This window comes from Cupressus sempervirens, chromosome 3 (assembly GCF_028749045.1).
Source record: "Cupressus sempervirens isolate cs-2001-9-10 chromosome 3, ASM2874904v1, whole genome shotgun sequence".
In the NCBI taxonomy this organism is placed as follows: Eukaryota; Viridiplantae; Streptophyta; class Pinopsida; order Cupressales; family Cupressaceae; genus Cupressus; species Cupressus sempervirens.
This window is the reverse complement of record NC_143120.1, coordinates 585,921,881-585,946,646: the sequence shown is the minus strand read 5'-3', so window position 1 is coordinate 585,946,646 and position 24,766 is coordinate 585,921,881. Positions and strand designations below refer to the sequence as shown.

The 24,766-nt window shown below is 39.4% G+C and overlaps 24 non-coding genes across 24 annotated transcripts; all 24 read right to left on the bottom strand.

Moving 5' to 3' along the window:
- Window positions 1–23: 23 nt before the first annotated feature.
- On the bottom strand, window positions 24–142 carry LOC149567880 (5S ribosomal RNA). The gene has a single exon (XR_016363248.1). It is a non-coding gene; the product is annotated as a 5S ribosomal RNA (ribosomal RNA).
- Window positions 143–1,092: 950 nt separating this feature from the next.
- Window positions 1,093–1,211, bottom strand: LOC149567879 (5S ribosomal RNA). The gene has a single exon (XR_016363268.1). It is a non-coding gene; the product is annotated as a 5S ribosomal RNA (ribosomal RNA).
- A 950-nt stretch (window positions 1,212–2,161) lies between these two features.
- LOC149567878 (5S ribosomal RNA) lies at window positions 2,162–2,280 on the bottom strand. The gene has a single exon (XR_016363290.1). It is a non-coding gene; the product is annotated as a 5S ribosomal RNA (ribosomal RNA).
- A 948-nt stretch (window positions 2,281–3,228) lies between these two features.
- LOC149567877 (5S ribosomal RNA) lies at window positions 3,229–3,347 on the bottom strand. The gene has a single exon (XR_016363225.1). It is a non-coding gene; the product is annotated as a 5S ribosomal RNA (ribosomal RNA).
- A 948-nt stretch (window positions 3,348–4,295) lies between these two features.
- LOC149567876 (5S ribosomal RNA) lies at window positions 4,296–4,414 on the bottom strand. The gene has a single exon (XR_016363267.1). It is a non-coding gene; the product is annotated as a 5S ribosomal RNA (ribosomal RNA).
- Window positions 4,415–5,362: 948 nt separating this feature from the next.
- LOC149567875 (5S ribosomal RNA) lies at window positions 5,363–5,481 on the bottom strand. The gene has a single exon (XR_016363266.1). It is a non-coding gene; the product is annotated as a 5S ribosomal RNA (ribosomal RNA).
- A 948-nt stretch (window positions 5,482–6,429) lies between these two features.
- Window positions 6,430–6,548, bottom strand: LOC149567874 (5S ribosomal RNA). The gene has a single exon (XR_016363265.1). It is a non-coding gene; the product is annotated as a 5S ribosomal RNA (ribosomal RNA).
- A 948-nt stretch (window positions 6,549–7,496) lies between these two features.
- LOC149567873 (5S ribosomal RNA) lies at window positions 7,497–7,615 on the bottom strand. The gene has a single exon (XR_016363269.1). It is a non-coding gene; the product is annotated as a 5S ribosomal RNA (ribosomal RNA).
- Window positions 7,616–8,565: 950 nt separating this feature from the next.
- On the bottom strand, window positions 8,566–8,684 carry LOC149567872 (5S ribosomal RNA). Its single transcript, XR_016363289.1, has one exon. It is a non-coding gene; the product is annotated as a 5S ribosomal RNA (ribosomal RNA).
- Window positions 8,685–9,634: 950 nt separating this feature from the next.
- On the bottom strand, window positions 9,635–9,753 carry LOC149567871 (5S ribosomal RNA). Its single transcript, XR_016363288.1, has one exon. It is a non-coding gene; the product is annotated as a 5S ribosomal RNA (ribosomal RNA).
- Window positions 9,754–10,720: 967 nt separating this feature from the next.
- LOC149567870 (5S ribosomal RNA) lies at window positions 10,721–10,839 on the bottom strand. Its single transcript, XR_016363287.1, has one exon. It is a non-coding gene; the product is annotated as a 5S ribosomal RNA (ribosomal RNA).
- Window positions 10,840–11,789: 950 nt separating this feature from the next.
- On the bottom strand, window positions 11,790–11,908 carry LOC149567869 (5S ribosomal RNA). Its single transcript, XR_016363286.1, has one exon. It is a non-coding gene; the product is annotated as a 5S ribosomal RNA (ribosomal RNA).
- A 950-nt stretch (window positions 11,909–12,858) lies between these two features.
- LOC149567868 (5S ribosomal RNA) lies at window positions 12,859–12,977 on the bottom strand. Its single transcript, XR_016363239.1, has one exon. It is a non-coding gene; the product is annotated as a 5S ribosomal RNA (ribosomal RNA).
- A 950-nt stretch (window positions 12,978–13,927) lies between these two features.
- Window positions 13,928–14,046, bottom strand: LOC149567867 (5S ribosomal RNA). The gene has a single exon (XR_016363285.1). It is a non-coding gene; the product is annotated as a 5S ribosomal RNA (ribosomal RNA).
- Window positions 14,047–14,996: 950 nt separating this feature from the next.
- LOC149567866 (5S ribosomal RNA) lies at window positions 14,997–15,115 on the bottom strand. Its single transcript, XR_016363284.1, has one exon. It is a non-coding gene; the product is annotated as a 5S ribosomal RNA (ribosomal RNA).
- Window positions 15,116–16,065: 950 nt separating this feature from the next.
- LOC149567865 (5S ribosomal RNA) lies at window positions 16,066–16,184 on the bottom strand. Its single transcript, XR_016363283.1, has one exon. It is a non-coding gene; the product is annotated as a 5S ribosomal RNA (ribosomal RNA).
- A 950-nt stretch (window positions 16,185–17,134) lies between these two features.
- Window positions 17,135–17,253, bottom strand: LOC149567864 (5S ribosomal RNA). The gene has a single exon (XR_016363282.1). It is a non-coding gene; the product is annotated as a 5S ribosomal RNA (ribosomal RNA).
- A 950-nt stretch (window positions 17,254–18,203) lies between these two features.
- LOC149567863 (5S ribosomal RNA) lies at window positions 18,204–18,322 on the bottom strand. Its single transcript, XR_016363281.1, has one exon. It is a non-coding gene; the product is annotated as a 5S ribosomal RNA (ribosomal RNA).
- Window positions 18,323–19,272: 950 nt separating this feature from the next.
- Window positions 19,273–19,391, bottom strand: LOC149567862 (5S ribosomal RNA). Its single transcript, XR_016363280.1, has one exon. It is a non-coding gene; the product is annotated as a 5S ribosomal RNA (ribosomal RNA).
- Window positions 19,392–20,341: 950 nt separating this feature from the next.
- On the bottom strand, window positions 20,342–20,460 carry LOC149567861 (5S ribosomal RNA). Its single transcript, XR_016363279.1, has one exon. It is a non-coding gene; the product is annotated as a 5S ribosomal RNA (ribosomal RNA).
- Window positions 20,461–21,410: 950 nt separating this feature from the next.
- Window positions 21,411–21,529, bottom strand: LOC149567860 (5S ribosomal RNA). Its single transcript, XR_016363278.1, has one exon. It is a non-coding gene; the product is annotated as a 5S ribosomal RNA (ribosomal RNA).
- A 950-nt stretch (window positions 21,530–22,479) lies between these two features.
- Window positions 22,480–22,598, bottom strand: LOC149567859 (5S ribosomal RNA). Its single transcript, XR_016363276.1, has one exon. It is a non-coding gene; the product is annotated as a 5S ribosomal RNA (ribosomal RNA).
- A 950-nt stretch (window positions 22,599–23,548) lies between these two features.
- On the bottom strand, window positions 23,549–23,667 carry LOC149567858 (5S ribosomal RNA). Its single transcript, XR_016363275.1, has one exon. It is a non-coding gene; the product is annotated as a 5S ribosomal RNA (ribosomal RNA).
- Window positions 23,668–24,617: 950 nt separating this feature from the next.
- On the bottom strand, window positions 24,618–24,736 carry LOC149567857 (5S ribosomal RNA). Its single transcript, XR_016363274.1, has one exon. It is a non-coding gene; the product is annotated as a 5S ribosomal RNA (ribosomal RNA).
- Window positions 24,737–24,766: the final 30 nt, after the last annotated feature.

The window sequence follows — 24,766 nt, the reverse complement described above, 5'->3', positions numbered from 1 at the left end:
AAGTTGCTCAAAAAAGTAAAAGAAGGGTGCAACACCGGGACTTCCCGGGAGGTCACCCATCCCAGTACTACTCCGGCCCAAGCGCACTTAACTGCGGAGTTCTGATTGGATCCGGTGCACTAACGCTGGTATGATCGCACCCGACATCAAACTCTCACACCCTCGTGTTAGCCCATGCATCATAATGCAACCTTGTATAGGACGCGCCTTATGGAGCACTCGGAGCGCACCTTATCGAGCACCCAGAATGCACGGGAGAGTAAAAATCACTTCGACACTGAGAACGCACCTTATCCGGCACTCGGTTTTTTTTATAAAATTTTTTCTTTTTATAAATTTATAAATTTAACTATAGATTTTTCAAAACGTCCTGCACACCACTGTTAAGTTAAGCTACAGATAAATACATAAATAACTACAAAAATCAGAAGAAGAGAAAAAATGCTTCAGAAAACAGCTCGATAAACTGGAACTTGAAAAACTATATTCTGCATTACTGTTGCAAAATTATGTGCGAATTCATGCACAGACCTGCGCAAGAAAAATCGTGTGCATAGCGCGAGAACCCACACAATTACGAACTTTTTTGCTCGAGAAAGTGTAGAGGAAGATGCAAAATCTTCAAGTCTTTGTGCAAAAAAATAGCTTTCTCATGCGAAAATCTGGAAGCTTGTATGGACAGAACAAAAAAAATGCAGAAAATGTATATGTGAAATTGGGGGCCTCTAATCCTCACATACACTTCAACATGGTCATTACCCGCGAGATCATCCCGAAATAAACATTGTATTCTTTATTCGAAAAGTCTAACAAAGCGACATGTTGCCTTCTAACTAGAAAGATTATGCCTTTGCTCTCAGAACAAGAATCGGGCAACCGGACCTCTAGAACGAAGGATTTATGTAGGTAAATGAAAGTGCAATTAATCTAGATGAGAGATGCAATTATCAATCTAAGAAATGAAGAAATATAGTGTGCTAAATGAATGCATATTTAAAATCCAAACGATATTACAATGAAAGAAATTAAGCTATGCAAATGTCAGCAAAGTCGGTAGAAATTTCGGCATAAGTTGCTCAAAAAAGTAAACGAAGGGTGCGACACCGGGACTTCCCGGGAGGTCACCCATCCCAGTACTACTCCGGCCCAAGCGCGCTTAACTGCGGAGTTCTGATGGGATCCGGTGCACTAACGCTGGTATGATCGCACCCGACATCAAACTCTCACACCCTCGTGTTAGCCCATGCATCATAATGCAACCTTGTATAGGACGCGCCTTATGGAGCACTCGGAGCGCACCTTATCGAGCACCCAGAATGCACGGGAGAGTAAAAATCACTTCGACACTGAGAACGCACCTTATCCGGCACTCGGTTTTTTTTATAAAAATTTTTCTTTTTATAAATTTATAAATTTAACTATAGATTTTTCAAAACGTCCTGCACACCACTGTTAAGTTAAGCTACAGATAAATACATAAATAACTACAAAAATCAGAAGAAGAGAAAAAATGCTTCAGAAAACAGCTCGATAAACTGGAACATGAAAAACTATATTCTGCATTACTGTTGCAAAATTATGTGCGAATTCATGCACAGACCTGCGCAAGAAAAATCGTGTGCATAGCGCGAGAACCCACACAATTACGAACTTTTTTGCTCGAGAAAGTGTAGAGGAAGATGCAAAATCTTCAAGTCTTTGTGCAAAAAAATAGCTTTCTCATGCGAAAATCTGGAAGCTTGTATGGACAGAACAAAAAAAATGCAGAAAATGTATATGTGAAATTGGGGGCCTCTAATCCTCACATACACTTCAACATGGTCATTACCCGCGAGATCATCTCGAAATAAACATTGTATTCTTTATTCGAAAAGTCTAACAAAGCGACATGTTGCCTTCTAACTAGAAAGATTATGCCTTTGCTCTCAGAACAAGAATCGGGCAACCGGACCTCTAGAACGAAGGATTTATGTAGGTAAATGAAAGTGCAATTAATCTAGATGAGAGATGCAATTATCAATCTAAGAAATGAAGAAATATAGTGTGCTAAATGAATGCATATTTAAAATCCAAACGATATTACAATGAAAGAAATTAAGCTATGCAAATGTCAGCAAAGTCGGTAGAAATTTCGGCATAAGTTGCTCAAAAAAGTAAAAGAAGGGTGCAACACCGGGACTTCCCGGGAGGTCACCCATCCCAGTACTACTCCGGCCCAAGCGCGCTTAACTGCGGAGTTCTGATGGGATCCGGTGCACTAACGCTGGTATGATCGCACCCGACATCAAACTCTCACACCCTCGTGTTAGCCCATGCATCATAATGCAACCTTGTATAGGACGCGCCTTATGGAGCACTCGGAGCGCACCTTATCGAGCACCCAGAATGCACGGGAGAGTAAAAATCACTTCGACACTGAGAACGCACCTTATCCGGCACTCGGTTTTTTTTATAAAAATTTTTCTTTTTATAAATTTATAAATTTAACTATAGATTTTTCAAAACGTCCTGCACACCACTGTTAAGTTAAGCTACAGATAAATACATAAATAACTACAAAAATCAGAAGAAGAGAAAAAATGCTTCAGAAAACAGCTCGATAAACTGGAACTTGAAAAACTATATTCTGCATTACTGTTGCAAAATTATGTGCGAATTCATGCACAGACCTGCGCAAGAAAAATCGTGTGCATAGCGCGAGAACCCACACAATTACGAACTTTTTTGCTCGAGAAAGTGTAGAGGAAGATGCAAAATCTTCAAGTCTTTGTGCAAAAAAATAGCTTTCTCATGCGAAAATCTGGAAGCTTGTATGGACAGAACAAAAAAAATGCAGAAAATGTATATGTGAAATTGGGGGCCTCTAATCCTCACATACACTTCAACATGGTCATTACCCGCGAGATCATCCCGAAATAAACATTGTATTCTTTATTCGAAAAGTCACAAAGCGACATGTTGCCTTCTAACTAGAAGGATTATGCCTTTGCTCTCAGAACAAGAATCGGGCAACCGGACCTCTAGAACGAAGGACTTATGTAGGTAAATGAAAGTGCAATTAATCTAGATGAGAGATGCAATTATCAATCTAAGAAATGAAGAAATATAGTGTGCTAAATGAATGCATATTTAAAATCCAAACGATATTACAATGAAAGAAATTAAGCTATTCAAATGTCAGCAAAGTCGGTAGAAATTTCGGCATAAGTTGCTCAAAAAAGTAAAAGAAGGGTGCGACACCGGGACTTCCCGGGAGGTCACCCATCCCAGTACTACTCCGGCCCAAGCGCGCTTAACTGCGAAGTTCTGATGGGATCCGGTGCACTAACGCTGGTATGATCGCACCCGACATCAAACTCTCACACCCTCGTGTTAGCCCATGCATCATAATGCAACCTTGTATAGGACGCGCCTTATGGAGCACTCAGAGCGCACCTTATCGAGCACCCAGAATGCACGGGAGAGTAAAAATCACTTCGACACTGAGAACGCACCTTATCCGGCACTCGGTTTTTTTTTTAAAAATTTTTCTTTTTATAAATTTATAAATTTAACTATAGATTTTTCAAAACGTCCTGCACACCACTGTTAAGTTAAGCTACAGATAAATACATAAATAACTACAAAAATCAGAAGAAGAGAAAAAATGCTTCAGAAAACAGCTCGATAAACTGGAACTTGAAAAACTATATTCTGCATTACTGTTGCAAAATTATGTGCGAATTCATGCACAGACCTGCGCAAGAAAAATCGTGTGCATAGCGCGAGAACCCACACAATTACGAACTTTTTTGCTCGAGAAAGTGTAGAGGAAGATGCAAAATCTTCAAGTCTTTGTGCAAAAAAATAGCTTTCTCATGCGAAAATCTGGAAGCTTGTATGGACAGAACAAAAAAAATGCAGAAAATGTATATGTGAAATTGGGGGCCTCTAATCCTCACATACACTTCAACATGGTCATTACCCGCGAGATCATCCCGAAATAAACATTGTATTCTTTATTCGAAAAGTCACAAAGCGACATGTTGCCTTCTAACTAGAAGGATTATGCCTTTGCTCTCAGAACAAGAATCGGGCAACCGGACCTCTAGAACGAAGGACTTATGTAGGTAAATGAAAGTGCAATTAATCTAGATGAGAGATGCAATTATCAATCTAAGAAATGAAGAAATATAGTGTGCTAAATGAATGCATATTTAAAATCCAAACGATATTACAATGAAAGAAATTAAGCTATTCAAATGTCAGCAAAGTCGGTAGAAATTTCGGCATAAGTTGCTCAAAAAAGTAAAAGAAGGGTGCGACACCGGGACTTCCCGGGAGGTCACCCATCCCAGTACTACTCCGGCCCAAGCGCGCTTAACTGCGGAGTTCTGATGGGATCCGGTGCACTAACGCTGGTATGATCGCACCCGACATCAAACTCTCACACCCTCGTGTTAGCCCATGCATCATAATGCAACCTTGTATAGGACGCGCCTTATGGAGCACTCGGAGCGCACCTTATCGAGCACCCAGAATGCACGGGAGAGTAAAAATCACTTCGACACTGAGAACGCACCTTATCCGGCACTCGGTTTTTTTTATAAAAATTTTTCTTTTTATAAATTTATAAATTTAACTATAGATTTTTCAAAACGTCCTGCACACCACTGTTAAGTTAAGCTACAGATAAATACATAAATAACTACAAAAATCAGAAGAAGAGAAAAAATGCTTCAGAAAACAGCTCGATAAACTGGAACTTGAAAAACTATATTCTGCATTACTGTTGCAAAATTATGTGCGAATTCATGCACAGACCTGCGCAAGAAAAATCGTGTGCATAGCGCGAGAACCCACACAATTACGAACTTTTTTGCTCGAGAAAGTGTAGAGGAAGATGCAAAATCTTCAAGTCTTTGTGCAAAAAAATAGCTTTCTCATGCGAAAATCTGGAAGCTTGTATGGACAGAACAAAAAAAATGCAGAAAATGTATATGTGAAATTGGGGGCCTCTAATCCTCACATACACTTCAACATGGTCATTACCCGCGAGATCATCCCGAAATAAACATTGTATTCTTTATTCGAAAAGTCACAAAGCGACATGTTGCCTTCTAACTAGAAGGATTATGCCTTTGCTCTCAGAACAAGAATCGGGCAACCGGACCTCTAGAACGAAGGACTTATGTAGGTAAATGAAAGTGCAATTAATCTAGATGAGAGATGCAATTATCAATCTAAGAAATGAAGAAATATAGTGTGCTAAATGAATGCATATTTAAAATCCAAACGATATTACAATTAAAGAAATTAAGCTATTCAAATGTCAGCAAAGTCGGTAGAAATTTCGGCATAAGTTGCTCAAAAAAGTAAAAGAAGGGTGCGACACCGGGACTTCCCGGGAGGTCACCCATCCCAGTACTACTCCGGCCCAAGCGCGCTTAACTGCGGAGTTCTGATGGGATCCGGTGCACTAACGCTGGTATGATCGCACCCGACATCAAACTCTCACACCCTCGTGTTAGCCCATGCATCATAATGCAACCTTGTATAGGACGCGCCTTATGGAGCACTCGGAGCGCACCTTATCGAGCACCCAGAATGCACGGGAGAGTAAAAATCACTTCGACACTGAGAACGCACCTTATCCGGCACTCGGTTTTTTTTATAAAAATTTTTCTTTTTATAAATTTATAAATTTAACTATAGATTTTTCAAAACGTCCTGCACACCACTGTTAAGTTAAGCTACAGATAAATACATAAATAACTACAAAAATCAGAAGAAGAGAAAAAATGCTTCAGAAAACAGCTCGATAAACTGGAACTTGAAAAACTATATTCTGCATTACTGTTGCAAAATTATGTGCGAATTCATGCACAGACCTGCGCAAGAAAAATCGTGTGCATAGCGCGAGAACCCACACAATTACGAACTTTTTTGCTCGAGAAAGTGTAGAGGAAGATGCAAAATCTTCAAGTCTTTGTGCAAAAAAATAGCTTTCTCATGCGAAAATCTGGAAGCTTGTATGGACAAAACAAAAAAAATGCAGAAAATGTATATGTGAAATTGGGGGCCTCTAATCCTCACATACACTTCAACATGGTCATTACCCGCGAGATCATCCCGAAATAAACATTGTATTCTTTATTCGAAAAGTCACAAAGCGACATGTTGCCTTCTAACTAGAAGGATTATGCCTTTGCTCTCAGAACAAGAATCGGGCAACCGGACCTCTAGAACGAAGGACTTATGTAGGTAAATGAAAGTGCAATTAATCTAGATGAGAGATGCAATTATCAATCTAAGAAATGAAGAAATATAGTGTGCTAAATGAATGCATATTTAAAATCCAAACGATATTACAATGAAAGAAATTAAGCTATTCAAATGTCAGCAAAGTCGGTAGAAATTTCGGCATAAGTTGCTCAAAAAAGTAAAAGAAGGGTGCGACACCGGGACTTCCCGGGAGGTCACCCATCCCAGTACTACTCCGGCCCAAGCGCGCTTAACTGCGGAGTTCTGATGGGATCCGGTGCACTAACGCTGGTATGATCGCACCCGACATCAAACTCTCACACCCTCGTGTTAGCCCATGCATCATAATGCAACCTTGTATAGGACGCGCCTTATGGAGCACTCGGAGCGCACCTTATCGAGCACCCAGAATGCACGGGAGAGTAAAAATCACTTCGACACTGAGAACGCACCTTATCCGGCACTCGGTTTTTTTTATAAAAATTTTTCTTTTTATAAATTTATAAATTTAACTATAGATTTTTCAAAACGTCCTGCACACCACTGTTAAGTTAAGCTACAGATAAATACATAAATAACTACAAAAATCAGAAGAAGAGAAAAAATGCTTCAGAAAACAGCTCGATAAACTGGAACTTGAAAAACTATATTCTGCATTACTGTTGCAAAATTATGTGCGAATTCATGCACAGACCTGCGCAAGAAAAATCGTGTGCATAGCGCGAGAACCCACACAATTACGAACTTTTTTGCTCGAGAAAGTGTAGAGGAAGATGCAAAATCTTCAAGTCTTTGTGCAAAAAAATAGCTTTCTCATGCGAAAATCTGGAAGCTTGTATGGACAAAACAAAAAAAATGCAGAAAATGTATATGTGAAATTGGGGGCCTCTAATCCTCACATACACTTCAACATGGTCATTACCCGCGAGATCATCCCGAAATAAACATTGTATTCTTTATTCGAAAAGTCACAAAGCGACATGTTGCCTTCTAACTAGAAGGATTATGCCTTTGCTCTCAGAACAAGAATCGGGCAACTGGACCTCTAGAACGAAGGACTTATGTAGGTAAATGAAAGTGCAATTAATCTAGATGAGAGATGCAATTATCAATCTAAGAAATGAAGAAATATAGTGTGCTAAATGAATGCATATTTAAAATCCAAACGATATTACAATGAAAGAAATTAAGCTATTCAAATGTCAGCAAAGTCGGTAGAAATTTCGGCATAAGTTGCTCAAAAAAGTAAAAGAAGGGTGCGACACCGGGACTTCCCGGGAGGTCACCCATCCCAGTACTACTCTGGCCCAAGCGCGCTTAACTGCGGAGTTCTGATGGGATCCGGTGCACTAACGCTGGTATGATCGCACCCGACATCAAACTCTCACACCCTCGTGTTAGCCCATGCATCATAATGCAACCTTGTATAGGACGCGCCTTATGGAGCACTCGGAGCGCACCTTATCGAGCACCCAGAATGCACGGGAGAGTAAAAATCACTTCGACACTGAGAACGCACCTTATCCGGCACTCGGTTTTTTTTATAAAAATTTTTCTTTTTATAAATTTATAAATTTAACTATAGATTTTTCAAAACGTCCTGCACACCACTGTTAAGTTAAGCTACAGATAAATACATAAATAACTACAAAAATCAGAAGAAGAGAAAAAATGCTTCAGAAAACAGCTCGATAAACTGGAACTTGAAAAACTATATTCTGCATTACTGTTGCAAAATTATGTGCGAATTCATGCACAGACCTGCGCAAGAAAAATCGTGTGCATAGCGCGAGAACCCACACAATTACGAACTTTTTTGCTCGAGAAAGTGTAGAGGAAGATGCAAAATCTTCAAGTCTTTGTGCAAAAAAATAGCTTTCTCATGCGAAAATCTGGAAGCCTGTATGGACAAAACAAAAAAAATGCAGAAAATGTATATGTGAAATTGGGGGCCTCTAATCCTCACATACACTTCAACATGGTCATTACCCGCGAGATCATCCCGAAATAAACATTGTATTCTTTATTCGAAAAGTCTAACAAAGCGACATGTTGCCTTCTAACTAGAAAGATTATGCCTTTGCTCTCAGAACAAGAATCGGGCAACCGGACCTCTAGAACGAAGGATTTATGTAGGTAAATGAAAGTGCAATTAATCTAGATGAGAGATGCAATTATCAATCTAAGAAATGAAGAAATATAGTGTGCTAAATGAATGCATATTTAAAATCCAAACGATATTACAATGAAAGAAATTAAGCTATGCAAATGTCAGCAAAGTCGGTAGAAATTTCGGCATAAGTTGCTCAAAAAAGTAAAAGAAGGGTGCAACACCGGGACTTCCCGGGAGGTCACCCATCCCAGTACTACTCCGGCCCAAGCGCGCTTAACTGCGGAGTTCTGATGGGATCCGGTGCACTAACGCTGGTATGATCGCACCCGACATCAAACTCTCACACCCTCGTGTTAGCCCATGCATCATAATGCAACCTTGTATAGGACGCGCCTTATGGAGCACTCGGAGCGCACCTTATCGAGCACCCAGAATGCACGGGAGAGTAAAAATCACTTCGACACTGAGAACGCACCTTATCCGGCACTCGGTTTTTTTTATAAAAATTTTTCTTTTTATAAATTTATAAATTTAACTATAGATTTTTCAAAACGTCCTGCACACCACTGTTAAGTTAAGCTACAGATAAATACATAAATAACTACAAAAATCAGAAGAAGAGAAAAAATGCTTCAGAAAACAGCTCGATAAACTGGAACTTGAAAAACTATATTCTGCATTACTGTTGCAAAATTATGTGCGAATTCATGCACAGACCTGCGCAAGAAAAATCGTGTGCATAGCGCGAGAACCCACACAATTACGAACTTTTTTGCTCGAGAAAGTGTAGAGGAAGATGCAAAATCTTCAAGTCTTTGTGCAAAAAAATAGCTTTCTCATGCGAAAATCTGGAAGCTTGTATGGACAAAACAAAAAAAATGCAGAAAATGTATATGTGAAATTGGGGGCCTCTAATCCTCACATACACTTCAACATGGTCATTACCCGCGAGATCATCCCGAAATAAACATTGTATTCTTTATTCGAAAAGTCTAACAAAGCGACATGTTGCCTTCTAACTAGAAAGATTATGCCTTTGCTCTCAGAACAAGAATCGGGCAACCGGACCTCTAGAACGAAGGATTTATGTAGGTAAATGAAAGTGCAATTAATCTAGATGAGAGATGCAATTATCAATCTAAGAAATGAAGAAATATAGTGTGCTAAATGAATGCATATTTAAAATCCAAACGATATTACAATGAAAGAAATTAAGCTATGCAAATGTCAGCAAAGTCGGTAGAAATTTCGGCATAAGTTGCTCAAAAAAGTAAAAGAAGGGTGCAACACCGGGACTTCCCGGGAGGTCACCCATCCCAGTACTACTCCGGCCCAAGCGCGCTTAACTGCGGAGTTCTGATGGGATCCGGTGCACTAACGCTGGTATGATCGCACCCGACATCAAACTCTCACACCCTCGTGTTAGCCCATGCATCATAATGCAACCTTGTATAGGACGCGCCTTATGGAGCACTCGGAGCGCACCTTATCGAGCACCCAGAATGCACGGGAGAGTAAAAATCACTTCGACACTGAGAACGCACCTTATCCGGCACTCGGTTTTTTTTATAAAAATTTTTCTTTTTATAAATTTATAAATTTAACTATAGATTTTTCAAAACGTCCTGCACACCACTGTTAAGTTAAGCTACAGATAAATACATAAATAACTACAAAAATCAGAAGAAGAGAAAAAATGCTTCAGAAAACAGCTCGATAAACTGGAACTTGAAAAACTATATTCTGCATTACTGTTGCAAAATTATGTGCGAATTCATGCACAGACCTGCGCAAGAAAAATCGTGTGCATAGCGCGAGAACCCACAGAATTACGAACTTTTTCGCTCGAGAAAGTGTAGAGGAAGATGCAAAATCTTCAAGTCTTTGTGCAAAAAAATAGCTTTCTCATGCGAAAATCTGGAAGCTTGTATGGACTGGAAGCTTGTATGGACAAAACAAAAAAAATGCAGAAAATGTATATGTGAAATTGGGGGCCTCTAATCCTCACATACACTTCAACATGGTCATTACCCGCGAGATCATCCCGAAATAAACATTGTATTCTTTATTCGAAAAGTCTAACAAAGCGACATGTTGCCTTCTAACTAGAAAGATTATGCCTTTGCTCTCAGAACAAGAATCGGGCAACCGGACCTCTAGAACGAAGGATTTATGTAGGTAAATGAAAGTGCAATTAATCTAGATGAGAGATGCAATTATCAATCTAAGAAATGAAGAAATATAGTGTGCTAAATGAATGCATATTTAAAATCCAAACGATATTACAATGAAAGAAATTAAGCTATGCAAATGTCAGCAAAGTCGGTAGAAATTTCGGCATAAGTTGCTCAAAAAAGTAAAAGAAGGGTGCAACACCGGGACTTCCCGGGAGGTCACCCATCCCAGTACTACTCCGGCCCAAGCGCGCTTAACTGCGGAGTTCTGATGGGATCCGGTGCACTAACGCTGGTATGATCGCACCCGACATCAAACTCTCACACCCTCGTGTTAGCCCATGCATCATAATGCAACCTTGTATAGGACGCGCCTTATGGAGCACTCGGAGCGCACCTTATCGAGCACCCAGAATGCACGGGAGAGTAAAAATCACTTCGACACTGAGAACGCACCTTATCCGGCACTCGGTTTTTTTTATAAAAATTTTTCTTTTTATAAATTTATAAATTTAACTATAGATTTTTCAAAACGTCCTGCACACCACTGTTAAGTTAAGCTACAGATAAATACATAAATAACTACAAAAATCAGAAGAAGAGAAAAAATGCTTCAGAAAATAGCTCGATAAACTGGAACTTGAAAAACTATATTCTGCATTACTGTTGCAAAATTATGTGCGAATTCATGCACAGACCTGCGCAAGAAAAATCGTGTGCATAGCGCGAGAACCCACAGAATTACGAACTTTTTCGCTCGAGAAAGTGTAGAGGAAGATGCAAAATCTTCAAGTCTTTGTGCAAAAAAATAGCTTTCTCATGCGAAAATCTGGAAGCTTGTATGGACAAAACAAAAAAAATGCAGAAAATGTATATGTGAAATTGGGGGCCTCTAATCCTCACATACACTTCAACATGGTCATTACCCGCGAGATCATCCCGAAATAAACATTGTATTCTTTATTCGAAAAGTCTAACAAAGCGACATGTTGCCTTCTAACTAGAAAGATTATGCCTTTGCTCTCAGAACAACAATCGGGCAACCGGACCTCTAGAACGAAGGATTTATGTAGGTAAATGAAAGTGCAATTAATCTAGATGAGAGATGCAATTATCAATCTAAGAAATGAAGAAATATAGTGTGCTAAATGAATGCATATTTAAAATCCAAACGATATTACAATGAAAGAAATTAAGCTATGCAAATGTCAGCAAAGTCGGTAGAAATTTCGGCATAAGTTGCTCAAAAAAGTAAAAGAAGGGTGCAACACCGGGACTTCCCGGGAGGTCACCCATCCCAGTACTACTCCGGCCCAAGCGCGCTTAACTGCGGAGTTCTGATGGGATCCGGTGCACTAACGCTGGTATGATCGCACCCGACATCAAACTCTCACACCCTCGTGTTAGCCCATGCATCATAATGCAACCTTGTATAGGACGCGCCTTATGGAGCACTCGGAGCGCACCTTATCGAGCACCCAGAATGCACGGGAGAGTAAAAATCACTTCGACACTGAGAACGCACCTTATCCGGCACTCGGTTTTTTTTATAAAAATTTTTCTTTTTATAAATTTATAAATTTAACTATAGATTTTTCAAAACGTCCTGCACACCACTGTTAAGTTAAGCTACAGATAAATACATAAATAACTACAAAAATCAGAAGAAGAGAAAAAATGCTTCAGAAAACAGCTCGATAAACTGGAACTTGAAAAACTATATTCTGCATTACTGTTGCAAAATTATGTGCGAATTCATGCACAGACCTGCGCAAGAAAAATCGTGTGCATAGCGCGAGAACCCACACAATTACGAACTTTTTCGCTCGAGAAAGTGTAGAGGAAGATGCAAAATCTTCAAGTCTTTGTGCAAAAAAATAGCTTTCTCATGCGAAAATCTGGAAGCTTGTATGGACAAAACAAAAAAAATGCAGAAAATGTATATGTGAAATTGGGGGCCTCTAATCCTCACATACACTTCAACATGGTCATTACCCGCGAGATCATCCCGAAATAAACATTGTATTCTTTATTCGAAAAGTCTAACAAAGCGACATGTTGCCTTCTAACTAGAAAGATTATGCCTTTGCTCTCAGAACAAGAATCGGGCAACCGGACCTCTAGAACGAAGGATTTATGTAGGTAAATGAAAGTGCAATTAATCTAGATGAGAGATGCAATTATCAATCTAAGAAATGAAGAAATATAGTGTGCTAAATGAATGCATATTTAAAATCCAAACGATATTACAATGAAAGAAATTAAGCTATGCAAATGTCAGCAAAGTCGGTAGAAATTTCGGCATAAGTTGCTCAAAAAAGTAAAAGAAGGGTGCAACACCGGGACTTCCCGGGAGGTCACCCATCCCAGTACTACTCCGGCCCAAGCGCGCTTAAATGCGGAGTTCTGATGGGATCCGGTGCACTAACGCTGGTATGATCGCACCCGACATCAAACTCTCACACCCTCGTGTTAGCCCATGCATCATAATGCAACCTTGTATAGGACGCGCCTTATGGAGCACTCGGAGCGCACCTTATCGAGCACCCAGAATGCACGGGAGAGTAAAAATCACTTCGACACTGAGAACGCACCTTATCCGGCACTCGGTTTTTTTTATAAAATTTTTTCTTTTTATAAATTTATAAATTTAACTATAGATTTTTCAAAACGTCCTGCACACCACTGTTAAGTTAAGCTACAGATAAATACATAAATAACTACAAAAATCAGAAGAAGAGAAAAAATGCTTCAGAAAACAGCTCGATAAACTGGAACTTGAAAAACTATATTCTGCATTACTGTTGCAAAATTATGTGCGAATTCATGCACAGACCTGCGCAAGAAAAATCGTGTGCATAGCGCGAGAACCCACACAATTACGAACTTTTTTGCTCGAGAAAGTGTAGAGGAAGATGCAAAATCTTCAAGTCTTTGTGCAAAAAAATAGCTTTCTCATGCGAAAATCTGGAAGCTTGTATGGACAAAACAAAAAAAATGCAGAAAATGTATATGTGAAATTGGGGGCCTCTAATCCTCACATACACTTCAACATGGTCATTACCCGCGAGATCATCCCGAAATAAACATTGTATTCTTTATTCGAAAAGTCTAACAAAGCGACATGTTGCCTTCTAACTAGAAAGATTATGCCTTTGCTCTCAGAACAAGAATCGGGCAACCGGACCTCTAGAACGAAGGATTTATGTAGGTAAATGAAAGTGCAATTAATCTAGATGAGAGATGCAATTATCAATCTAAGAAATGAAGAAATATAGTGTGCTAAATGAATGCATATTTAAAATCCAAACGATATTACAATGAAAGAAATTAAGCTATGCAAATGTCAGCAAAGTCGGTAGAAATTTCGGCATAAGTTGCTGAAAAAAGTAAAAGAAGGGTGCAACACCGGGACTTCCCGGGAGGTCACCCATCCCAGTACTACTCCGGCCCAAGCGCGCTTAACTGCGGAGTTCTGATGGGATCCGGTGCACTAACGCTGGTATGATCGCACCCGACATCAAACTCTCACACCCTCGTGTTAGCCCATGCATCATAATGCAACCTTGTATAGGACGCGCCTTATGGAGCACTCGGAGCGCACCTTATCGAGCACCCAGAATGCACGGGAGAGTAAAAATCACTTCGACACTGAGAACGCACCTTATCCGGCACTCGGTTTTTTTTATAAAATTTTTTCTTTTTATAAATTTATAAATTTAACTATAGATTTTTCAAAACGTCCTGCACACCACTGTTAAGTTAAGCTACAGATAAATACATAAATAACTACAAAAATCAGAAGAAGAGAAAAAATGCTTCAGAAAACAGCTCGATAAACTGGAACTTGAAAAACTATATTCTGCATTACTGTTGCAAAATTATGTGCGAATTCATGCACAGACCTGCGCAAGAAAAATCGTGTGCATAGCGCGAGAACCCACACAATTACGAACTTTTTTGCTCGAGAAAGTGTAGAGGAAGATGCAAAATCTTCAAGTCTTTGTGCAAAAAAATAGCTTTCTCATGCGAAAATCTGGAAGCTTGTATGGACAAAACAAAAAAAATGCAGATAATGTATATGTGAAATTGGGGGCCTCTAATCCTCACATACACTTCAACATGGTCATTACCCGCGAGATCATCCCGAAATAAACATTGTATTCTTTATTCGAAAAGTCTAACAAAGCGACATGTTGCCTTCTAACTAGAAAGATTATGCCTTTGCTCTCAGAACAAGAATCGGGCAACCGGACCTCTAGAACGAAGGATTTATGTAGGTAAATGAAAGTGCAATTAATCTAGATGAGAGATGCAATTATCAATCTAAGAAATGAAGAAATATAGTGTGCTAAATGAATGCATATTTAAAATCCAAACGATATTACAATGAAAGAAATTAAGCTATGCAAATGTCAGCAAAGTCGGTAGAAATTTCGGCATAAGTTGCTCAAAAAAGTAAAAGAAGGGTGCAACACCGGGACTTCCCGGGAGGTCACCCATCCCAGTACTACTCCGGCCCAAGCGCGCTTAACTGCGGAGTTCTGATGGGATCCGGTGCACTAACGCTGGTATGATCGCACCCGACATCAAACTCTCACACCCTCGTGTTAGCCCATGCATCATAATGCAACCTTGTATAGGACGCGTCTTATGGAGCACTCGGAGCGCACCTTATCGAGCACCCAGAATGCACGGGAGAGTAAAAATCACTTCGACACTGAGAACGCACCTTATCCGGCACTCGGTTTTTTTTATAAAATTTTTTCTTTTTATAAATTTATAAATTTAACTATAGATTTTTCAAAACGTCCTGCACACCACTGTTAAGTTAAGCTACAGATAAATACATAAATAACTACAAAAATCAGAAGAAGAGAAAAAATGCTTCAGAAAACAGCTCGATAAACTGGAACTTGAAAAACTATATTCTGCATTACTGTTGCAAAATTATGTGCGAATTCATGCACAGACCTGCGCAAGAAAAATCGTGTGCATAGCGCGAGAACCCACACAATTACGAACTTTTTTGCTCGAGAAAGTGTAGAGGAAGATGCAAAATCTTCAAGTCTTTGTGCAAAAAAATAGCTTTCTCATGCGAAAATCTGGAAGCTTGTATGGACAAAACAAAAAAAATGCAGAAAATGTATATGTGAAATTGGGGGCCTCTAATCCTCACATACACTTCAACATGGTCATTACCCGCGAGATCATCCCGAAATAAACATTGTATTCTTTATTCGAAAAGTCTAACAAAGCGACATGTTGCCTTCTAACTAGAAAGATTATGCCTTTGCTCTCAGAACAAGAATCGGGCAACCGGACCTCTAGAACGAAGGATTTATGTAGGTAAATGAAAGTGCAATTAATCTAGATGAGAGATGCAATTATCAATCTAAGAAATGAAGAAATATAGTGTGCTAAATGAATGCATATTTAAAATCCAAACGATATTACAATGAAAGAAATTAAGCTATGCAAATGTCAGCAAAGTCGGTAGAAATTTCGGCATAAGTTGCTGAAAAAAGTAAAAGAAGGGTGCAACACCGGGACTTCCCGGGAGGTCACCCATCCCAGTACTACTCCGGCCCAAGCGCGCTTAACTGCGGAGTTCTGATGGGATCCGGTGCACTAACGCTGGTATGATCGCACCCGACATCAAACTCTCACACCCTCGTGTTAGCCCATGCATCATAATGCAACCTTGTATAGGACGCGCCTTATGGAGCACTCGGAGCGCACCTTATCGAGCACCCAGAATGCACGGGAGAGTAAAAATCACTTCGACACTGAGAACGCACCTTATCCGGCACTCGGTTTTTTTTATAAAATTTTTTCTTTTTATAAATTTATAAATTTAACTATAGATTTTTCAAAACGTCCTGCACACCACTGTTAAGTTAAGCTACAGATAAATACATAAATAACTACAAAAATCAGAAGAAGAGAAAAAATGCTTCAGAAAACAGCTCGATAAACTGGAACTTGAAAAACTATATTCTGCATTACTGTTGCAAAATTATGTGCGAATTCATGCACAGACCTGCGCAAGAAAAATCGTGTGCATAGCGCGAGAACCCACACAATTACGAACTTTTTTGCTCGAGAAAGTGTAGAGGAAGATGCAAAATCTTCAAGTCTTTGTGCAAAAAAATAGCTTTCTCATGCGAAAATCTGGAAGCTTGTATGGACAAAACAAAAAAAATGCAGATAATGTATATGTGAAATTGGGGGCCTCTAATCCTCACATACACTTCAACATGGTCATTACCCGCGAGATCATCCCGAAATAAACATTGTATTCTTTATTCGAAAAGTCTAACAAAGCGACATGTTGCCTTCTAACTAGAAAGATTATGCCTTTGCTCTCAGAACAAGAATCGGGCAACCGGACCTCTAGAACGAAGGATTTATGTAGGTAAATGAAAGTGCAATTAATCTAGATGAGAGATGCAATTATCAATCTAAGAAATGAAGAAATATAGTGTGCTAAATGAATGCATATTTAAAATCCAAACGATATTACAATGAAAGAAATTAAGCTATGCAAATGTCAGCAAAGTCGGTAGAAATTTCGGCATAAGTTGCTCAAAAAAGTAAAAGAAGGGTGCAACACCGGGACTTCCCGGGAGGTCACCCATCCCAGTACTACTCCGGCCCAAGCGCGCTTAACTGCGGAGTTCTGATGGGATCCGGTGCACTAACGCTGGTATGATCGCACCCGACATCAAACTCTCACACCCTCGTGTTAGCCCATGCATCATAATGCAACCTTGTATAGGACGCGCCTTATGGAGCACTCGGAGCGCACCTTATCGAGCACCCAGAATGCACGGGAGAGTAAAAATCACTTCGACACTGAGAACGCACCTTATCCGGCACTCGGTTTTTTTTATAAAATTTTTTCTTTTTATAAATTTATAAATTTAACTATAGATTTTTCAAAACGTCCTGCACACCACTGTTAAGTTAAGCTACAGATAAATACATAAATAACTACAAAAATCAGAAGAAGAGAAAAAATGCTTCAGAAAACAGCTCGATAAACTGGAACTTGAAAAACTATATTCTGCATTACTGTTGCAAAATTATGTGCGAATTCATGCACAGACCTGCGCAAGAAAAATCGTGTGCATAGCGCGAGAACCCACACAATTACGAACTTTTTTGCTCGAGAAAGTGTAGAGGAAGATGCAAAATCTTCAAGTCTTTGTGCAAAAAAATAGCTTTCTCATGCGAAAATCTGGAAGCTTGTATGGACAAAACAAAAAAAATGCAGAAAATGTATATGTGAAATTGGGGGCCTCTAATCCTCACATACACTTCAACATGGTCATTACCCGCGAGATCATCCCGAAATAAACATTGTATTCTTTATTCGAAAAGTCTAACAAAGCGACATGTTGCCTTCTAACTAGAAAGATTATGCCTTTGCTCTCAGAACAAGAATCGGGCAACTGGACCTCTAGAACGAAGGATTTATGTAGGTAAATGAAAGTGCAATTAATCTAGATGAGAGATGCAATTATCAATCTAAGAAATGAAGAAATATAGTGTGCTAAATGAATGCATATTTAAAATCCAAACGATATTACAATGAAAGAAATTAAGCTATGCAAATGTCAGCAAAGTCGGTAGAAATTTCGGCATAAGTTGCTCAAAAAAGTAAAAGAAGGGTGCAACACCGGGACTTCCCGGGAGGTCACCCATCCCAGTACTACTCCGGCCCAAGCGCGCTTAACTGCGGAGTTCTGATGGGATCCGGTGCACTAACGCTGGTATGATCGCACCCGACATCAAACTCTCACACCCTCGTGTTAGCCCATGCATCATAATGCAACCTTGTATAGGACGCGCCTTATGGAGCACTCGGAGCGCACCTTATCGAGCACCCAGAATGCACGGGAGAGTAAAAATCACTTCGACACTGAGAACGCACCTTATCCGGCACTCGGTTTTTTTTATAAAATTTTTTCTTTTTATAAATTTATAAATTTAACTATAGATTTTTCAAAACGTCCTGCACACCACTGTTAAGTTAAGCTACAGATAAATACATAAATAACTACAAAAATCAGAAGAAGAGAAAAAATGCTTCAGAAAACAGCTCGATAAACTGGAACTTGAAAAACTATATTCTGCATTACTGTTGCAAAATTATGTGCGAATTCATGCACAGACCTGCGCAAGAAAAATCGTGTGCATAGCGCGAGAACCCACACAATTACGAACTTTTTTGCTCGAGAAAGTGTAGAGGAAGATGCAAAATCTTCAAGTCTTTGTGCAAAAAAATAGCTTTCTCATGCGAAAATCTGGAAGCTTGTATGGACAAAACAAAAAAAATGCAGAAAATGTATATGTGAAATTGGGGGCCTCTAATCCTCACATACACTTCAACATGGTCATTACCCGCGAGATCATCCCGAAATAAACATTGTATTCTTTATTCGAAAAGTCTAACAAAGCGACATGTTGCCTTCTAACTAGAAAGATTATGCCTTTGCTCTCAGAACAAGAATCGGGCAACCGGACCTCTAGAACGAAGGATTTATGTAGGTAAATGAAAGTGCAATTAATCTAGATGAGAGATGCAATTATCAATCTAAGAAATGAAGAAATATAGTGTGCTAAATGAATGCATATTTAAAATCCAAACGATATTACAATGAAAGAAATTAAGCTATGCAAATGTCAGCAAAGTCGGTAGAAATTTCGGCATAAGTTGCTCAAAAAAGTAAAAGAAGGGTGCAACACCGGGACTTCCCGGGAGGTCACCCATCCCAGTACTACTCCGGCCCAAGCGCGCTTAACTGCGGAGTTCTGATGGGATCCGGTGCACTAACGCTGGTATGATCGCACCCGACATCAAACTCTCACACCCTCGTGTTAGCCCATGCATCATAATGCAACCTTGTATAGGACGCGCCTTATGGAGCACTCGGAGCGCACCTTATCGAGCACCCAGAATGCACGGGAGAGTAAAAATCACTTCGACACTGAGAACGCACCTTATCCGGCACTCGGTTTTTTTTATAAAAATTTTTCTTTTTATAAATTTATAAATTTAACTATAGATTTTTCAAAACGTCCTGCACACCACTGTTAAGTTAAGCTACAGATAAATACATAAATAACTACAAAAATCAGAAGAAGAAAAAAAATGCTTCAGAAAACAGCTCGATAAACTGGAACTTGAAAAACTATATTCTGCATTACTGTTGCAAAATTATGTGCGAATTCATGCACAGACCTGCGCAAGAAAAATCGTGTGCATAGCGCGAGAACCCACACAATTACGAACTTTTTTGCTCGAGAAAGTGTAGAGGAAGATGCAAAATCTTCAAGTCTTTGTGCAAAAAAATAGCTTTCTCATGCGAAAATCTGGAAGCTTGTATGGACAAAACAAAAAAAATGCAGAAAATGTATATGTGAAATTGGGGGCCTCTAATCCTCACATACACTTCAACATGGTCATTACCCGCGAGATCATCCCGAAATAAACATTGTATTCTTTATTCGAAAAGTCTAACAAAGCGACATGTTGCCTTCTAACTAGAAAGATTATGCCTTTGCTCTCAGAACAAGAATCGGGCAACCGGACCTCTAGAACGAAGGATTTATGTAGGTAAATGAAAGTGCAATTAATCTAGATGAGAGATGCAATTATCAATCTAAGAAATGAAGAAATATAGTGTGCTAAATGAATGCATATTTAAAATCCAAACGATATTACAATGAAAGAAATTAAGCTATGCAAATGTCAGCAAAGTCGGTAGAAATTTCGGCATAAGTTGCTCAAAAAAGTAAAAGAAGGGTGCAACACCGGGACTTCCCGGGAGGTCACCCATCCCAGTACTACTCCGGCCCAAGCGCGCTTAACTGCGGAGTTCTGATGGGATCCGGTGCACTAACGCTGGTATGATCGCACCCGACATCAAACTCTCACACCCTCGTGTTAGCCCATGCATCATAATGCAACCTTGTATAGGACGCGCCTTATGGAGCACTCGGAGCGCACCTTATCGAGCACCCAGAATGCACGGGAGAGTAAAAATCACTTCGACACTGAGAACGCACCTTATCCGGCACTCGGTTTTTTTTATAAAATTTTTTCTTTTTATAAATTTATAAATTTAACTATAGATTTTTCAAAACGTCCTGCACACCACTGTTAAGTTAAGCTACAGATAAATACATAAATAACTACAAAAATCAGAAGAAGAAAAAAAATGCTTCAGAAAACAGCTCGATAAACTGGAACTTGAAAAACTATATTCTGCATTACTGTTGCAAAATTATGTGCGAATTCATGCACAGACCTGCGCAAGAAAAATCGTGTGCATAGCGCGAGAACCCACACAATTACGAACTTTTTTGCTCGAGAAAGTGTAGAGGAAGATGCAAAATCTTCAAGTCTTTGTGCAAAAAAATAGCTTTCTCATGCGAAAATCTGGAAGCTTGTATGGACAAAACAAAAAAAATGCAGAAAATGTATATGTGAAATTGGGGGCCTCTAATCCTCACATACACTTCAACATGGTCATTACCCGCGAGATCATCCCGAAATAAACATTGTATTCTTTATTCGAAAAGTCTAACAAAGCGACATGTTGCCTTCTAACTAGAAAGATTATGCCTTTGCTCTCAGAACAAGAATCGGGCAACCGGACCTCTAGAACGAAGGATTTATGTAGGTAAATGAAAGTGCAATTAATCTAGATGAGAGATGCAATTATCAATCTAAGAAATGAAGAAATATAGTGTGCTAAATGAATGCATATTTAAAATCCAAACGATATTACAATGAAAGAAATTAAGCTATGCAAATGTCAGCAAAGTCGGTAGAAATTTCGGCATAAGTTGCTCAAAAAAGTAAAAGAAGGGTGCAACACCGGGACTTCCCGGGAGGTCACCCATCCCAGTACTACTCCGGCCCAAGCGCGCTTAACTGCGGAGTTCTGATGGGATCCGGTGCACTAACGCTGGTATGATCGCACCCGACATCAAACTCTCACACCCTCGTGTTAGCCCATGCATCATAATGCAACCTTGTATAGGACGCGCCTTATGGAGCACTCGGAGCGCACCTTATCGAGCACCCAGAATGCACGGGAGAGTAAAAATCACTTCGACACTGAGAACGCACCTTATCCGGCACTCGGTTTTTTTTATAAAAATTTTTCTTTTTATAAATTTATAAATTTAACTATAGATTTTTCAAAACGTCCTGCACACCACTGTTAAGTTAAGCTACAGATAAATACATAAATAACTACAAAAATCAGAAGAAGAAAAAAAATGCTTCAGAAAACAGCTCGATAAACTGGAACTTGAAAAACTATATTCTGCATTACTGTTGCAAAATTATGTGCGAATTCATGCACAGACCTGCGCAAGAAAAATCGTGTGCATAGCGCGAGAACCCACACAATTACGAACTTTTTTGCTCGAGAAAGTGTAGAGGAAGATGCAAAATCTTCAAGTCTTTGTGCAAAAAAATAGCTTTCTCATGCGAAAATCTGGAAGCTTGTATGGACAAAACAAAAAAAATGCAGAAAATGTATATGTGAAATTGGGGGCCTCTAATCCTCACATACACTTCAACATGGTCATTACCCGCGAGATCATCCCGAAATAAACATTGTATTCTTTATTCGAAAAGTCTAACAAAGCGACATGTTGCCTTCTAACTAGAAAGATTATGCCTTTGCTCTCAGAACAAGAATCGGGCAACCGGACCTCTAGAACGAAGGATTTATGTAGGTAAATGAAAGTGCAATTAATCTAGATGAGAGATGCAATTATCAATCTAAGAAATGAAGAAATATAGTGTGCTAAATGAATGCATATTTAAAATCCAAACGATATTACAATGAAAGAAATTAAGCTATGCAAATGTCAGCAAAGTCGGTAGAAATTTCGGCATAAGTTGCTGAAAAAAGTAAAAGAAGGGTGCAACACCGGGACTTCCCGGGAGGTCACCCATCCCAGTACTACTCCGGCCCAAGCGCGCTTAACTGCGGAGTTCTGATGGGATCCGGTGCACTAACGCTGGTATGATCGCACCCGACATCAAACTCTCACACCCTCGTGTTAGCCCATGCATCATAATGCAACCTTGTATAGGACGCGCCTTATGGAGCACTCGGAGCGCACCTTATCGAGCACCCAGAATGCACGGGAGAGTAAAAATCACTTCGACACTGAGAACGCACCTTATCCGGCACTCGGTTTTTTTTATAAAAATTTTTCTTTTTATAAATTTATAAATTTAACTATAGATTTTTCAAAACGTCCTGCACACCACTGTTAAGTTAAGCTACAGATAAATACATAAATAACTACAAAAATCAGAAGAAGAAAAAAAATGCTTCAGAAAACAGCTCGATAAACTGGAACTTGAAAAACTATATTCTGCATTACTGTTGCAAAATTATGTGCGAATTCATGCACAGACCTGCGCAAGAAAAATCGTGTGCATAGCGCGAGAACCCACACAATTACGAACTTTTTTGCTCGAGAAAGTGTAGAGGAAGATGCAAAATCTTCAAGTCTTTGTGCAAAAAAATAGCTTTCTCATGCGAAAATCTGGAAGCTTGTATGGACAAAACAAAAAAAATGCAGAAAATGTATATGTGAAATTGGGGGCCTCTAATCCTCACATACACTTCAACATGGTCATTACCCGCGAGATCATCCCGAAATAAACATTGTATTCTTTATTCGAAAAGTCTAACAAAGCGACATGTTGCCTTCTAACTAGAAAGATTATGCCTTTGCTCTCAGAACAAGAATCGGGCAACCGGACCTCTAGAACGAAGGATTTATGTAGGTAAATGAAAGTGCAATTAATCTAGATGAGAGATGCAATTATCAATCTAAGAAATGAAGAAATATAGTGTGCTAAATGAATGCATATTTAAAATCCAAACGATATTACAATGAAAGAAATTAAGCTATGCAAATGTCAGCAAAGTCGGTAGAAATTTCGGCATAAGTTGCTCAAAAAAGTAAAAGAAGGGTGCAACACCGGGACTTCCCGGGAGGTCACCCATCCCAGTACTACTCCGGCCCAAGCGCGCTTAACTGCGGAGTTCTGATGGGATCCGGTGCACTAACGCTGGTATGATCGCACCCGACATCAAACTCTCACACCCTCGTGTTAGCCCATGCATCATAATGCAACCTTGTATAGGACGCGCCTTATGGAGCACTCGGAGCGCACCTTATCGAGCACCCAGAATGCACGGGAGAGTAAAAATCACTTCGACACTGAGAACGCACCTTATCCGGCACTCGGTTTTTTTTATAAAAATTTTTCTTTTTATAAATTTATAAATTTAACTATAGATTTTTCAAAACGTCCTGCACACCACTGTTAAGTTAAGCTACAGATAAATACATAAATAACTACAAAAATCAGAAGAAGAAAAAAAATGCTTCAGAAAACAGCTCGATAAACTGGAACTTGAAAAACTATATTCTGCATTACTGTTGCAAAATTATGTGCGAATTCATGCACAGACCTGCGCAAGAAAAATCGTGTGCATAGCGCGAGAACCCACACAATTACGAACTTTTTTGCTCGAGAAAGTGTAGAGGAAGATGCAAAATCTTCAAGTCTTTGTGCAAAAAAATAGCTTTCTCATGCGAAAATCTGGAAGCTTGTATGGACAAAACAAAAAAAATGCAGAAAATGTATATGTGAAATTGGGGGCCTCTAATCCTCACATACACTTCAACATGGTCATTACCCGCGAGATCATCCCGAAATAAACATTGTATTCTTTATTCGAAAAGTCTAACAAAGCGACATGTTGCCTTCTAACTAGAAAGATTATGCCTTTGCTCTCAGAACAAGAATCGGGCAACCGGACCTCTAGAACGAAGGATTTATGTAGGTAAATGAAAGTGCAATTAATCTAGATGAGAGATGCAATTATCAATCTAAGAAATGAAGAAATATAGTGTGCTAAATGAATGCATATTTAAAATCCAAACGATATTACAATGAAAGAAATTAAGCTATGCAAATGTCAGCAAAGTCGGTAGAAATTTCGGCATAAGTTGCTCAAAAAAGTAAAAGAAGGGTGCAACACCGGGACTTCCCGGGAGGTCACCCATCCCAGTACTACTCCGGCCCAAGCGCGCTTAACTGCGGAGTTCTGATGGGATCCGGTGCACTAACGCTGGTATGATCGCACCCGACATCAAACTCTCACACCCTCGTGTTAGC